General features: G+C 44.8%; 1 long non-coding RNA gene across 1 annotated transcript in view; it reads right to left on the reverse strand.

The window, feature by feature from the left end:
* Nucleotides 1–13,543: 13,543 nt before the first annotated feature.
* Nucleotides 13,544–14,786, reverse strand: part of LOC131384196 (uncharacterized) — a 28,927-nt gene continuing 27,684 nt past the window's right edge. Inside the window, exon 4 of the long non-coding RNA XR_009214818.1 lies at nt 13,544–13,775. This is a non-coding gene — a long non-coding RNA (uncharacterized LOC131384196). The remainder of the gene's footprint in view (nt 13,776–14,786) is intronic.

Genomic DNA, 14,786 nt, shown 5'->3' on the forward strand with positions numbered 1-14,786 from the left:
AAGCCGCTGGTTATGTCATTTCTCTGCCTACAATTCCCTCTCTTCAATTCTCTCCCTCCTCTTTTCCAAGTATTAAATCCTCCAGGACCACTTCAAGCCCCATCTGCTCTGCAAAGTCTTCCCTAACCATTCATTGACTGATTCATTCATTTACTTATTCATTCGACAAGGCTTTGGTGAGAGCCTCCTCTGTCCCAGGCTCCACGAAGAGCCCTGAGGTTGCTGTAAATTGCGTATTCTTGACCTCGTGTGCCGGAAGGCGAGACTGGAGCTCAGACAGGTTACAATGCGTCCAAGGTCACACAGCTAGTTAGTGAGTAAATCTGGATTGAAACTTACATTTCCCAGGCTCCAAAGCCTGTGGCATTTCCTCTCCTTTGTGCCGCTTCCCACCACAGATCAAGGTACACGATACAACAGAGTAAAAGATTCACCTGACTAATAACTCACAAGCTCAATACAAACTATGTCACTAAATCTGACGTATGGGTTGTCCTTGAAATTCCTTTCATAACTAGGTCCCTCTCCGTGGCATCACCAAGGGCTTACCTGGGGGTAGGAGGAGAAGAAGGGAAAGCGCCTCATTCTAAGAGAAAAAACAAAAACAAAAACAATAAGCTGTGCCTGCTCTATAGGCACTGCTTTACACGTCCCACAGCCTGACCCTCCTCCTATCAGATTGTCATCGCTCAGTTCCTCTCCAATAAGAACTCAGAAACCCCAGTGCTTTCTTTTTTTCAATGCCAGGGAGAAAAATTACGGCAGAGTAGACAAGAATATAGACTTTTAACAGTCCCAGAAGAGATGCTGCCCTGCCTCTTATTGGCTGCAAGACCCTGGACAAATCAGTAAGCTTCCCTGGGACTCTGTTTTCTCATCTGTAAATGAGAACAATGATAACACCAATCTTCCAGGGCTGTTGGGAGGATTAAATAAGCTTCTCTATGCACAGCCCCATGCTTGCACACAGTTAGCCCCATGCTTGCACACAGTAAGCCCCATGTTTGCACACAGGAAGCCCCATGCTTGCACACAGGAAGGCTTCCATAAACTCACTGTCCTCTCTCTAAGATATGGACACTCCCACAGCCACATACCAGTGTCTTGAAAAGTCACTAGGTGGCCAACCCTGGATGCTATCAGTAGGTATCATGGCTTCAGAAATGCACAAAGTGCTCACTGTCCACCAGATTAACTGCCTTACATTCTGTAATTTTGCTTTGACACCTTTACCATAACAGTATTGGGCTATAGAGGGCTTTGCTGAGGAGCTATGGAAGTCTACATGTGAATAAACACCAACTTTCTTTCCCCTCATGGGAGATCAGTGGAGCTCAGGTGTTACATGCCACCACTTAGAAAACTATTGAGACAATTAATCATTGCACTAGTCACACAGGACTCAAGCTAACCAGAAGGCAGAGGACAAAGTTTGGCAGTCAGCACAGGAGAGAAGCTGAAGTCTCCCCCAGCCAACTCATGGAGCCCCTGAACAGAAGGCTGGAAAGAGACAAATTCGACCACAAGTTTGGGCTGGCTGCCTTTTGAAAATTAGGAGACTTTATACTAAAATTCAATTTCTAGATTATCTTGATAAATTGGAAGATCTGGCCAGATTTGGGCTTACATTCTGGCATGCCAGCAAACAACTGGAGCTGAGAAATGGTGGGCCTCTCTTGGGAACTGGGCTCTCCACTTCTCACTGGCCTCACCCCTGACTCCCAGTGCACCACGCAGCTTCACTGGCTTGCATTACTTGCCTAGCCCCGGTGGGCATTTGAGTTTTCTACGCCTAACCAAGCAGTCTCAGAATATGCAACTTACAGCAACCCCAGTGCTCTGCATGGAGCCCGGGATATAGAATGCTCTCATCAAAGCCTTGTCGAATGGATGAGTAAGTAAATGAATGACTCAGGCAGTGAATGGTTAGGGAAGATTTTGCAGAGCAGATGGGGCCTGAAGTGGTCCATTATACATATTGTTCCTCCTGCCCAGAAAGCCTTAGCACCCCAACACTCTTTGCCTCACTAACTCCTACTCAGAACTCCTCATTCTACAAGACATAACTCAGCTAACACCCCCTCCAGGAAGCCTCTCCTGATTACCATCTCCATCCTTCCCAGACTGGGCTCCTGTTTACGGAGTTTCCATTATCTACTGCTGCATAACAAATGAACTTAAAACGTAAGTGATTTGAAACAACCATAAACATTAATTATTTCACAGTTTCTGTGGGTCAAGAATGTGGGAGCAGCTTGCCTGGACAGTTCCGGCGTGGGGCCTCCCATGAGACGGCAGTCATCTTCAGGCATGGCTGAGACAAGAGGATCTACTTCCAGGATGCACTCACATGATAAGTAAATTGGTACTGGCCATAGATTGGAGGTATCAATTCCTCACTACATGGAACTTTCTACAGGGTTGCTTGAGTGTCCTCATAACATGGACTGACTTCTCCTAGAGGGAGAGATCCAAGAAAAAGAGTCAGAAACTGCAAAGTCCTATATGACCCACCTTGTAACTCACACGCCTTCATTTCTGCAATACCCTATTCGCTACACAGTTTACAAGGTGGGAGGGAACTGACTGCATAAGGAGACACACAAGGTGGCAAGGAACGTGGGGCACAGTCCTGAGTGTCGGTGGCCTCTCACCTCCGTCACAGCACTTTTCATTTGGACTGTAGATGTTGCCCTATATTTCTCCCTTAGTAAAACCATGACTTACTAAAAGATTGTTTCTTTAATCCTGATATTCCCAACACTGACAAATAGTAGCTGCTCAATAAAAGTGTACAGACTGGGCTCAGTGGTTCATGCCTGTAATCCCAGCACTTTGGGAGGCTGAGGCAGGCAGGTCATTTGAGATCCAGAGTTCCAGGCCAGCCTGGCCAACATGGTGAAACCGTGTCTCTACTAAAAATACAAAAAATTAGCCAGGTGTGGTGTCACATGCCTGTGATCTCAGCTACCCAAGAGGCTGAGGAAGGAGGCTCACTTGAACCCGGGAGGCAGAGGTTGCAGTGAGCCAAGATCACACCACTGCACTCCAGCTTGGGGGACAGAGCAAGACTCTGTCTCAAAAAAAAAAAAAAAAAAAGCATACCACGTCACTCCTTTTCTCCAAACCCTCCAGTATCTTTCTATTTCACTGAGTGAAAGCCAATGTCCTTTGAACAGTCTAGAAGGCCCCACACTGCCTGGCCGCATCACCTCTCTGCCTTGCTCTTGTGTTTTTCTCAGTGCTCACTCTGCCCCGTCACCTGGAGCTGAAGCCTGTGGTTCCTCGATCACTCCGGGCAATCTCCTCTCTAAGATCTTTTGACGGACTGCTCCCTCTTCTTGACGGGTATCCCTAGGATTTATCCCATCACTTTCTTCAAATATTGCCCAAACATCACATTCAGAGAGACCTGTACTGAGGCATCCTCACTAACAGCACTTCTGACTCCCTTAACCCTCTTCAAATTTTTCATATAGCACTTGTCACTACATCATTGATTTATTTGTCATGTTTATTGCTCATTTTCTGTCTCCTCACTCCAAGACATAACCTCTCTGAGAAGTCTTTGTCTATCTTGTTTGCTGATAAAGTTGTAGCACCTAGATCATGGTAGGTGCTCAAAAAAATGTGTTGATGGGCCGGGCGCGGTGGCTCACACCTGTAATCCCAGTACTTTGGGAGGCCGAGGCAGGTGGATCATGAGGTCAGGAGTTCGAGACCAGCCTGGCCAACATGGGGAAACTCCATCTTTACTAAAGATACAAAAAAATTAGCCGGGAGTAGTAGTGTGCGCCTGTAATCCCAGCTGAAGCAAGAGAATCGCTTGAACCCGGGAGGCAGAGGTTGCAGTGAGTCAAGATCACACCATTGCAGTCCAGCCTGGGCGACAGGGTGAGACTTGGTCTCCAAAAAAAAAAAAAGGTTGATGTTGGCCAGGCACAGAAGCTCAGGCCTGTAATCCCAGCACTTTGGGAAGCCGAGGCAAGTGGATCACCCGAGGTAGGGAGTTCAAGACCAGCCTGGCCAACATGATGAAATCCTGTATGCACTAAAAATATATAAAAAATTAACTGGGCGTGGTGATGGGTGCCTATAATCCCAGCTACTCAGGAGGCTAAAACAGGAGAATCCCTCGAACCGGGGAGGCAGAGATTTCGGTGAACTGACATCATCACACCACTGCACTCCAGCTCCAGCCTGGCGACAGAGCAAGACTGTCTAAAAATAATAATAATAATAAAGCATTGATGTAAATGAATAAATGAACCAACTAATTCATTGGTGCCGCACCCCTTGAGATTAGATGTCAGGAAACTGCCAAATTATTTAAAAGTGTAAATTAAGAAAATTCAAGATTCTCTTTTGGTTTAGACAGAAGGTTCTAGAGATGCCCAGAAGTAGGTGAACCTTGCTCCGAATTTAAAATGAGACTCTGTAGGCAAAAGATTTAGCCCTTTGCTCAGCATGCAGCAAGCAAACTTTGAGGATTAGCTCCCTTTGCTTCTGTCACCTGCCACTTTCAGCACATGAAAGAACTTCCCTGCCCCACAGCTGCAGGTATCCCCATCATTCAATAGCGTGTGACCATCAAGTGCATAAACTCACAGAAGAAACTTGACTTCAATCCCCAAGAAGCTTCCTTACTTATGAGCTGAATGGATTTCAGCAAATTGTTGCACTTCTTTTTGCCTCAAGTTTCTCATCGGTAAAATGGGAGTTGAAATATGTGTCTTTTGACACTTGTATGGTAAGGATAGAATGAGACAATGTGTGTTGCTTACCACAATGTCTGGCACAATCATAATAAGCATTTAATAAATGCTAAACATTATCATTATTCAGCACTTACGCTGCAAGGCTGCAATGGAATATATTAAAAGTGTCAAAAAGATAAATTTAATAAACAGTGTTTTTAATGCCCCCATTAGTATGGATTGGAAGATTAAATCTGTTCTAATTCCTGCTGTCTGGGTAACATGCCAGCCAGGAAACCTCAAATATAAAATCGCTTCATCTACCTTTCATATGAGAAAAAAAAAAAATCAATGCATTTTTGTTCTCCTCTCTTATCCTTGGCTTATTTATATGCCCAAATAAGGTTACTGTACAAAACACAATTGTGTGGTCTATAAATAATGAACAGCTCCTCCATGTAGTCAGCATCAGCAGAGAAAAGTTCTAAATGGATTTCCTTTGCCGGCATCGTTTTCTGCCCTAGATCTGACCCTAAACGTAAATATAGGCAGCCTGGTTGGCATATAAAAGGCCCAATTGAACTGTTGACCCAGTTTGCAGAGACAGCTCCATGCACAACCACTTTAGCAGCTGCTATAGAAAAACCTTTTGGCCACACAAGCCAAAAGCTGCTCACTCATTCACTGCAATTACTCCTTGAGCCCCCAGTGCGCCGGGCACTGGACTCAGAGACATTCCTGCACCATGCTTTGAGACACCCACTTCAGTCTAGCACTGGTGGACTTGAGTCTTGCATCTGTTATGGACAAAGAATAACAAAGGCTTTTTAGTCATTCCTAAGAGAAGTGGCTGGCCTGGTGCAATGGCTCACGCCAGCACTTTGGGAGGCCAAGGCGGGCAGCCAGGAGTTCAAGACCAGCCTGGCCAACACAATGAAACACCGTCTCTACCAAAAACACAAAAATTAGATGAGCTTCGTGGTGCATGCCTGTAATCCCAACTACTCTGGAGGCTGAGGCACGAGAATTGCTTGAATCTGGGAGGCAGAGGCTGCAGTGAGCCGAGACCACGCCACTGCACTCCAGCCTAGGTGACAGAGCGAAATTCCATCTCAAAAAAAAAAAAAGAGAGAGAGAGAGGCAGAGAAGTGGCTCACCGTCATGCGGCAAGATTTAGTGATAAATTCTACCTTAATCTTCTTCAGGATCCAGCTTTTCCTAGTGAAGTAGCAGATCTTCTCTATTTAGCAAACTTCCATATCTTGTTTTCCTTCTGTTGCCCTCATCTGCCGTATTATTCCAGCTGAGTAATACAGAAAGGCAAAGTGATTCTACAGGCGTGGTTATAACCTCACAGAAATAGGAGGCAGTGAAAGAACGGGGGCTGTGGGCTGAGTCCCGTGGGTCACTGTGAAAAAGAGCATTTCATGCACACGACGTTGTCTTGTGGAGGCTGGCAGTCAGGTAGTCATGGCTTCTCTCTCTCCACTGCCATTGGAAATCAGAGCCCCAGGTCACTAAAAGAAATCATAGTCAGTCTTCCTTCTAGCTTTTTCCAGTTGACAAACAGCTATCCCATGTTTTTATTTCATTTGATCCATACACCACTCTGTCATGGGAACACTAAGAACTTGTGAGGAAAAATAGCTTACCCAAAGCCACAGGGTTAGTAAATAGCAAATCCATTAGTGAAAACTGTGTTTATCCATTCTGGAACCCTCCATACAGCGTGGTGGTGGTGTAGCCTCTAAAGCTGGCTTGCCAGGGGTCAAATCCAGGCTCTGCCCTCGGGCCTCCTCATCAGTACAATGGGCATGCCGCTAATAGTGCCCATCTCATAGGGTGACTGTGAAAATATTATAATAAAAGCAGCTCTGTAATACATGTGGTTGGCACACAGTGAGTGCCCATGAAGACTTCCAGGTTATGACCACTATCTTTGCACCAGACTGTCCACTGAGGCAGAAGCTGCTACTTGTCCCCCTTCTTCCAATAATAAAATCTCAATTTTCCAGCCTTCCTGGCAGCAAGGTGTAAATACAAACTCAGGTTTGTCCAAAGGGATATGAATGGAAGTGAGGTAACTTCCAGGCACCATCCTATGGATGAGACAGCCCATCTCTCCACCCTCCTGCTGGCCCCTAAGCAACCATCTTGGACCGAACGGGAAAACCACATGTTGAGGATTGTAAAGTATCAGGATAGAGCCACCACACCACACCACACCGTAGGCAGCTGTATTTTGATGAGAGCTAAGTCACCTTCATCTCCTTCTCACAGCAGGGAGAACTAAAGAAGTTCCACCCATCTCGAAGCAGCCTCTGTCTCAGGACCAGACCTGGTGTCCCCGCTCACTGGTGCTCCAGACACCTTGGATGCTGAGGGCCAGCTGCCCTGCCTCTGCCGCCAGATGGGCCCAGACAGGCTGACTGCAACATGAACTGACTGCCTGCCACATGCCAGGCACGAGGACGAGGACTGCACATCCTCACAGGAGGTCTATAACAGCTCTGCAAAGTGGCTGTGCAACCCGTTCCACAGGTCAAAAGTCTGAGGCCCAAGGAGGAGCTGTGGCACTGCCTTGAGACACAGCCCAGATCTAAAATTCAGGCTGCCTGACTCCACATCCCGCACTCTTCTCACAGAGCACCCCAGAGTCCTGCACCCTCACGCAGAGCTCCTCATGCCCCAGCTCTCAAGCCCTGGGGTGTATAGAGATGAAGTTGCCATGGAGTACTTGCTATCAGGGAACCAAAAGCCAGACTTCCTAGGTTTGACTCCCAGTTTAGCAGCTGTGGGAACTTGAGCAAAGGAACTCTAACCTCTCCGAGTTTCAGCTTCCTCGTCTGCAAACCAGGAATAACAATTCACAAGGTGTTATAAAAATTAAATCAGTGAACATGTACAACGCTGCAAATATCAAGTTACGAGTAGTAGTACTATTGTTGTTGTCCTTGTTGGTTTTTGTCTTAAGCCTGAATCCCTAGAAGCATAGCCCAAGATGGGGACTCTTGTGTAAGTAGTATATTGGGGCACTGTCTGGAGAGAAACATAAGGGAAAAGGGAGAGGAGAAAGGCCAAGGAGCTAAGCCACGTGGTGACTTCAGCTGAAATCTAGGCTCAGCCCGAGCTCTAGAATGTGAATGGCACCACAGAACTGCCGTACTTTGAGTTGAGGCATGAATAAGTCATTATCTGGGAGCTATCCATGTGGCGAGAGCACAGCCACTCATGGGGATGGGGAGTGGGGGCTTTTATTAGCAGAGGGAAATTCTTCAGAGAAAGGTGCCACCGTTGGCCTTAGAAACCAACCACCCTGGCAGCTGGACCCAGTGAAGGGGAACCAAGTGAGGCACGAACAACATTGACAAGGTTAGTGTGAGTCATCAAATGCCACCTCTTTCACAAGGTCTGTCCACCCTCTCAGCTAGAAGTCATCTTCACATGCCCATAACATTTTCTCTCTACCATGCCTACTAAACTGAACTTTGTTTAATACTGTATTATAGCCATTCACATACAATTCTTGATGAGTATTCTTCTTGCTCCATGCTCATCCCTCTGAGCCCTTGAGAGCTGAGATGGTGCTGAAGATGGGGCTGTCCCTCATGCCTGCACTGTACCCCCAGTAAGTAGCACAGGGCTTGGCATGTGACAGGCTCTCAGCCAACCTGACCAGAGACTGAAGGATGCCCTTATCTCACACATGCCAAGACACAGGGTAGTATAATGCCAGTTCTTGGAAATACATGGACAAAAACATTAATATTCAAGTTTTAAAGCCCAGATGCCAGTAAAAATTGTCTTGTGCAATGATTGTAGATGAAGAGTCTGATATTTTCAGTAACTCAGAGTGTCCACCACGAGTGTCCTGATGCACCTCCTTAAACGTTGTGTTTTAGGCAGGGCATGATGGCTCACGCCTATAATCCCAGCACTTTGAGAGGCCGAGGCAGGTGGATCTCACTTGAGGTCAGGAGTTTGAGAGCAGCCTGACCATTGTGGTGAAACCCCATCTCTACTAAAAATACAAAAATTAGCCAGGCGTGGTGGTGCATGACTGTAATCCCAGCTATTTGGGAGGCTGAGGCAGGAGAATTTCTTGAACTCAGGAGGTGGACGTTGCAGTGAGCCGAGATGGCACCGCTGCACTCCAACATGGGCGACAGAGTGAGACTCTGTCTCGGGGAAATAAAAAAAAAAAAGGTGTGCCTTAGGTACCTCACTCATTTCAACCTAGTATCAACCTTGATGCCCCAAATCATCAGATTGATAGTCATTATGTGCACCCGAGGCAGCATTAATTTATTCACCAACTGCTTATTCTGGGCCAGGTATTATGGTCACGAATACGGAAACCACATTTGGTCATTTCCTCAAGGAGCTGCCAGCATTTGGAGGATACAGACATGAATGCAGACTATCTCAGCATCAGATGGAAGGCACTGAGAAGGAAGGGTATGCTGGCAACACCTCTGATCTCTGCTATAGGTGGAGGTGATCATGGCAGGCTTCACAGAGAAGGTGACACTCCAGCTTTGTCTTGAAGGTTGAGGAGGAATTTGGCACAAAAGGACAATAGAGAGAAGTGCAATGTGCATATGGGTGGGAAAAGCGACAGGCTACATGGCTGGGGAAGGGGAGAGGGATTTGGAATGGCCAGACTTTCTGGGCCAGAAAATGGCTCATCTCAGATTCTTGAAAGAAATATTCATTGAGGAGCTTCCAGGTTGGTGAACACATGGGCATACTGAGAGCACAGCACACATGGAGAGGACACAGAAGCTCCACGCAACCCATGTTTCTTCCATTTGGCTGTTTATGAGTTGTACCCTTTATAATAAGGGTATAATAAACAGGTAAACGATAAAAAAGGAAAGTGAAGGAGCCGGGCACAGTGGCTCACAGCTGTAATCTCAGCACTTTGGGAGGCTAAAGGGGGCAGATTGCTTGAGCTCAGGAATTCGAGACCAGCCTGGGCAACATAGTGAAGCCCTGTCTCTATCAAAAAAAATACAAATTAGCAGGATATGGTGGCATGCTCCTGTAGTCCCAGCTACTCAGGAGGTTGAGGTGGGAGGATCACTTGAGTCCAGGAGGTTGAGGCTGCAGTGAGCCATGATTGCACCATTGCACTCCAGCCTGGGCGACAGAGCGACACATTGTCTCAAAACACACAGAGAGAAAAGAAGTAGAAGAAAGGAAAGGAAATAAGGAAGGAGGAAGAGGGAAAGGAAGAATGAAAGGAAATAAAGAAAAGGGGAAAATCGTCACTAAGGTAAATAGTAGCATTGTAATACTATAACAATCAATAATTTGTTGAGAATCAACTATATTTCAGAACCTTTATAGTCATTCATTATATCATTTAACCTCCACTACAATCCTATAAAATCCATATTAGAACTCATCCCCCCATCTGACAGGTAAGGGGGCCCAAAGGTTACATGACAGCCCATCATTCTCTAGCTACTAGGAAGCAAGGCCTCGGTCTTTCTGACTCTCTCCAGAGAGGGAAAGCAGTTACCCCTTCACATTGACCAGGCATTTAAAATCTGCATATCTGTGCCCAAGATAAAGTTGGTTGAGTCTAATAAATTTCTGAATAGACTTCCTCCTATAGTTGATTGGGATTTTTTTGTGGGAGTTGTTTGTTTAATTTTTTTTAGTGAGATGGCGTCTCGCTATGTTGCTCAGGCTGCTCTTAAATTCCTAGGCTCAAGTAATCCTCCCACCTCAGCCTCCCAAAGTGTTGAGATCACAGGTGTGAGCCACCATGTCCAGCCTTCTAGTTAACTGTTGATTCCTTAAATGTTTTTTCCCCCACCTTAAAAGGATGACAGATTCATTAAGCTATGAGACAGTATCTGCTCATTAATGTGTGCTAAATTGCCATGGAATTTCTATAGAATTAAATTACACTTCAATGAATAAGCAAATAATTCGTCAAGACTAATGTTACTCCCATGAATGCCAGAGTAAGACTTGGACCATTTACTTATCAAATGCTGATTTAAAAAAAAAACTCACAATGAAATAATAAATAAATCATTAACTCAAAAGTTTAATTTGGTATTCTGGCTCAATCAGGAAAATATGCATAGCACCAGGTACCCTCCTTGGTTTCCAAATAAGGTAGCAGTCAGAAATATGAGCCCATTCATTTTCATACAGCTGTACAATTACCTGCTAAGGCTATGTAGCTAAAATACAAGCACACACACACACACACACACACACACACACACACCCCTCACTCACACACACAAAGCCAAGCACCACAGCATCTATGCTACTTGATAGGAACCATACTCAAATGCAATAGAAATATTCAGAGCACATTTGGTATTTTGTACAATCTGCCTGGCCCTCAGCACCCCTGTAGATCGAGATAAGGAAGAGGAGCATCTTCCTACTCTAGAGTTCTCAAAGTGTGGTCCCTGAACCAGCAGCAATAGCATCACCTGGGAAGTTGTTAGAAATGCAAATCTCAGGTCACTCCCCTCCCACTCCACCCCCAGACCTGCTGACTCAGAAATTCTGGGGGTGGATGATTCTTCCAGGTGATGCTAATACAGCTAAAGTTTGAACCACTAGTGTATATGTATAAAATACCAAAGGAGCTAGGGATTTTCCCTCAGATAGACCCAAGTTTGAATTCTAGTGGCTAAACACCAGTTGTATGACTAGGCGGGTTATTTCACTTCTCTGAGCCTCACTTTTATCATCTTTTTCAAAAGAAAATTAAGAGATGAATGATACCACCTTCCTGACATTGCTGATGAGGTCACTGAGATGACCCAAGTGATGCCAGCGGAGCCAACACAGACCTCCATGGATTCGGCATCATCCCCTCTCCCTTCTAAGTTCCCATTCTAAGGGCTCATTTCCAAGAATCCACTTCCCGTGTGGTTCCCAGCAAGAGTTTGCCAGTGAGAGGACACGGCTAGACCCAGAAGGCACAGAGGAGGTGGGGTCATTAGCCTTGGAGGTAGTTGCAGCCAGGCCTGTGTGGTTCACAGCAGCTTCCCACATGGTTCCTGAGAACCACCAGCTTTCCCACCATAGTCTAAGAACATTAGATTGGCATTTCCACACATACTTGAGCATTAGAGCTCATGAGAACTTCTGTTATGGCACTTCAGGATAAGATCAGCCACAGTGGAGATCCAGATGTCTTTTATAGTCCCAAGTCCTTTGAACAAAGCCCTTACTCCCTGGAATCTATGGTGCACCTTCTGCTGTCCAACCAAACCCTGAGATACACATCTAATTTCCACATTTACCCAGGAATATCTTATTTCTATAATAAGCAGAAAAACCTACTTTCTCCAGACTCGAGGGAAAGTCCTGGGATCAAAGAAATCCCCCTTTCTTTAAAGACCTTCCTTCAAAGAATCATATAGGTTCACTGTCACATTACACTCATATATCCATAACCTATTTTAGTATTTTAAATGACTGCTTACAGATTTCCTGCAATTTTGAGTGTGATTTTGCTTCGTTGCAAGCCACCTGCCCCCATGGAAACCAATCATCATTATTTATGCAAATCAATGGAGAAATATGATTCAATTAACAGAAACTTGCTCAACAGTCATCAAGCATTGGCTTGTTTTTTTATTTGACTTTTAATGTTTTTATAATGTCACATAAGCCGTTTTTCTCCCCTCTTGCAGAAAATGACTAAACGTAAAAGACAAAATAATAATGAAACCTCAAATAGGTAAAGCATTTACAGCACTTCAAAGCCTCCTGATAGTTTATCTCTGGTCAACAGATATTCTCAGACTCCTGCAGAGAAAGAGAACGAGATGCAGAGAGGTCACACAGGTTGTTAGAGAAGAGCAGTAACTAGTACTGTAGTTCTCTGAAGGCACTAACAAATCCCAGGTCCTTGTTGCATGAAAATAAGTCTGTGATTAGATACTAAATAAATTATCTAGTCCTCAGTAATAAATTCCTTATTAGCAGAATTAGGTCACAGCTACAAAAGTGGTTCTCTCTCTCTCTCTCTCTCTGTCTCTCTGTCTGCTAAAAAAAGATTTTTTTTTTGGAATTTTACCCATGAAAATCTGAATGGGAATTTGAGTTCTTTGGCTAAAAGGTTTTTCTCAGAACATGGGCAGCTTTCCAGACTTCCGTTTTATAATGAATATTCCTACTATTTTTGACTTCTCAGTTTTCCAAGGCCATGGCTACCCAATTTGGCTGTTATAAGAATGTTGTTACTCTAAATCCGTTAAGCTCTGCAATGCAGAAATTTTCCCGAAACCAATTCACAGAGATGGTATCACTGAGGATATGGTGGAGGAAAATATCCCAAGATATTGGTCCCATTGATTTTCAAGTTGGGTAAGAAAATATAACTGGTGGTGAAAATGAAAGTTGAGGCATATTCTAAAATGAAACCTTAGAACAAGATAGAGAAATAAAAGATAAAAATAAGTGGCAAAGATATCTATATAAATCTCTCATATTAAATTTTTAAAATCTCTCACACTGAGTTGAGTGTATAAACAGGATCAATGCTATCCAGACAACTGCAGCTTTTCTCTCCTAGGGTTAGATGGTCCCTCCAGGCAGCCTGCTTCATCAGGACCTAACATGACCCTTCAAATTGTCTCTCAGAGATGACCAGCCACGTCTGGTCCATGGGAAGCATGGAAATTGAGAGACAGGATGCTTGAAGATTTGTTTGAAAAGAGCTGTTTCCTACCTAAAGGAAGGCTTGCTTTCTAATACTGTATTAGTTATCCTTTGCTGCATAACATATCATCCCAAAGCTCAGTGACTCAAAATATCCATAATGATCTGTAATTTCTCACAGTTCTATGCCTGCAGAATTCAGGAGCAACTCGCCTGGTGAGTTCCTACTTCAATTTTCACGAGGTTGCAATCAAATGTCCTCCAGGACTGCTGTTATATGAAGGCTTGATGTGGGCTGGAGGACTCACTCAAAGGTAGATTATTCACACAGATAGCAAAGTGGATACTGGCTTTCGACCAGTTCTTCTCTGCAATGTCATCTCCATGGGGTTACCTGAGTGTCCTGGAGGCGTGGTAGCTGGCTTCCTCCTGAGTAAGCAAATCAGGAAAACAAAGCCAAAATGCTACAACACCTTTTATGACCTACCCTCAGAAGTAATGCCTTGTTATTTCTGCCATATTCTATTGGTCACAGAGGTCAGGGCTAAATTTTTACGGGAGGTCATAAAAATCAAGAGGCAAGGATCACTGGGGACCTTTTGGAGGTCTGGCTAGCACAAATACTGATGCAGGCTGGTCACAGTAGCTTACATCTGTAATGCCAGCACTTTGGAAGGCTGAGGCAAGAGGATCACTTGAGTCCAGGAGCTCGGGACCAGCCTGGGCAGCAGAGTGAGGCCTCCACTTCTAAAATAATAATAATAATAACTCATGCATTGCATATGACTTACACTGAGAAATCTAGAAAAGGCTGGCAAATGCAATAGTGTCAACAGAGTGCTGGGCAAAGGATGTGGCATTTCATGGGCCAGATGTAGAGCTCTCTGGGAGAGACCTGATGTGGAGTTACCTAATTGCAAACATGGATATAAAGGCCAGAGGCAGGGCTAGATTCATGAATATGAAGCCTGTACAGCCACACAGGGTCCTCCACTAAGAGGGACCCCACACTTAGGTGTAATGCACTGCCATTGCCTTCTCGAAATTCTGAATACTTTCTGAACAAGGATCGTGACATTTTCATTTTGCACCGGGCCCCACAGATTATGTAGCCATTCCTACCTTAGTAGCCATGGGTGAAAATAATGACCCATGGAAATAAAGAGGTGATTGATTGCTCTGTCAAGAAACCATGGATGAGAAGTCCCCAGGGACAGGGTTTTCTAATGAACTCATAAAAGCATCTATAAGAAAGTAAGTTCTAAACTGCTGCAAAAACTGAACAGATATCTAATTGCTTGATATCTCCAATAGCCTGAGTTCCTCCAAAACGCAGAGCTTAAGACAAGGGTTTTCATGCAGGTAGTTTGTTTTGGGAAATGACCACTAAAATAAAAAATGGGAGTTAGAAAGAGTAAAAGGGGAGGAGAAAGAGCTGGT

Source organism: Hylobates moloch, unplaced genomic scaffold (assembly GCF_009828535.3).
Source record: "Hylobates moloch isolate HMO894 unplaced genomic scaffold, HMol_V3 SCAFFOLD_9, whole genome shotgun sequence".
In the NCBI taxonomy this organism is placed as follows: domain Eukaryota; kingdom Metazoa; phylum Chordata; class Mammalia; order Primates; family Hylobatidae; genus Hylobates; species Hylobates moloch.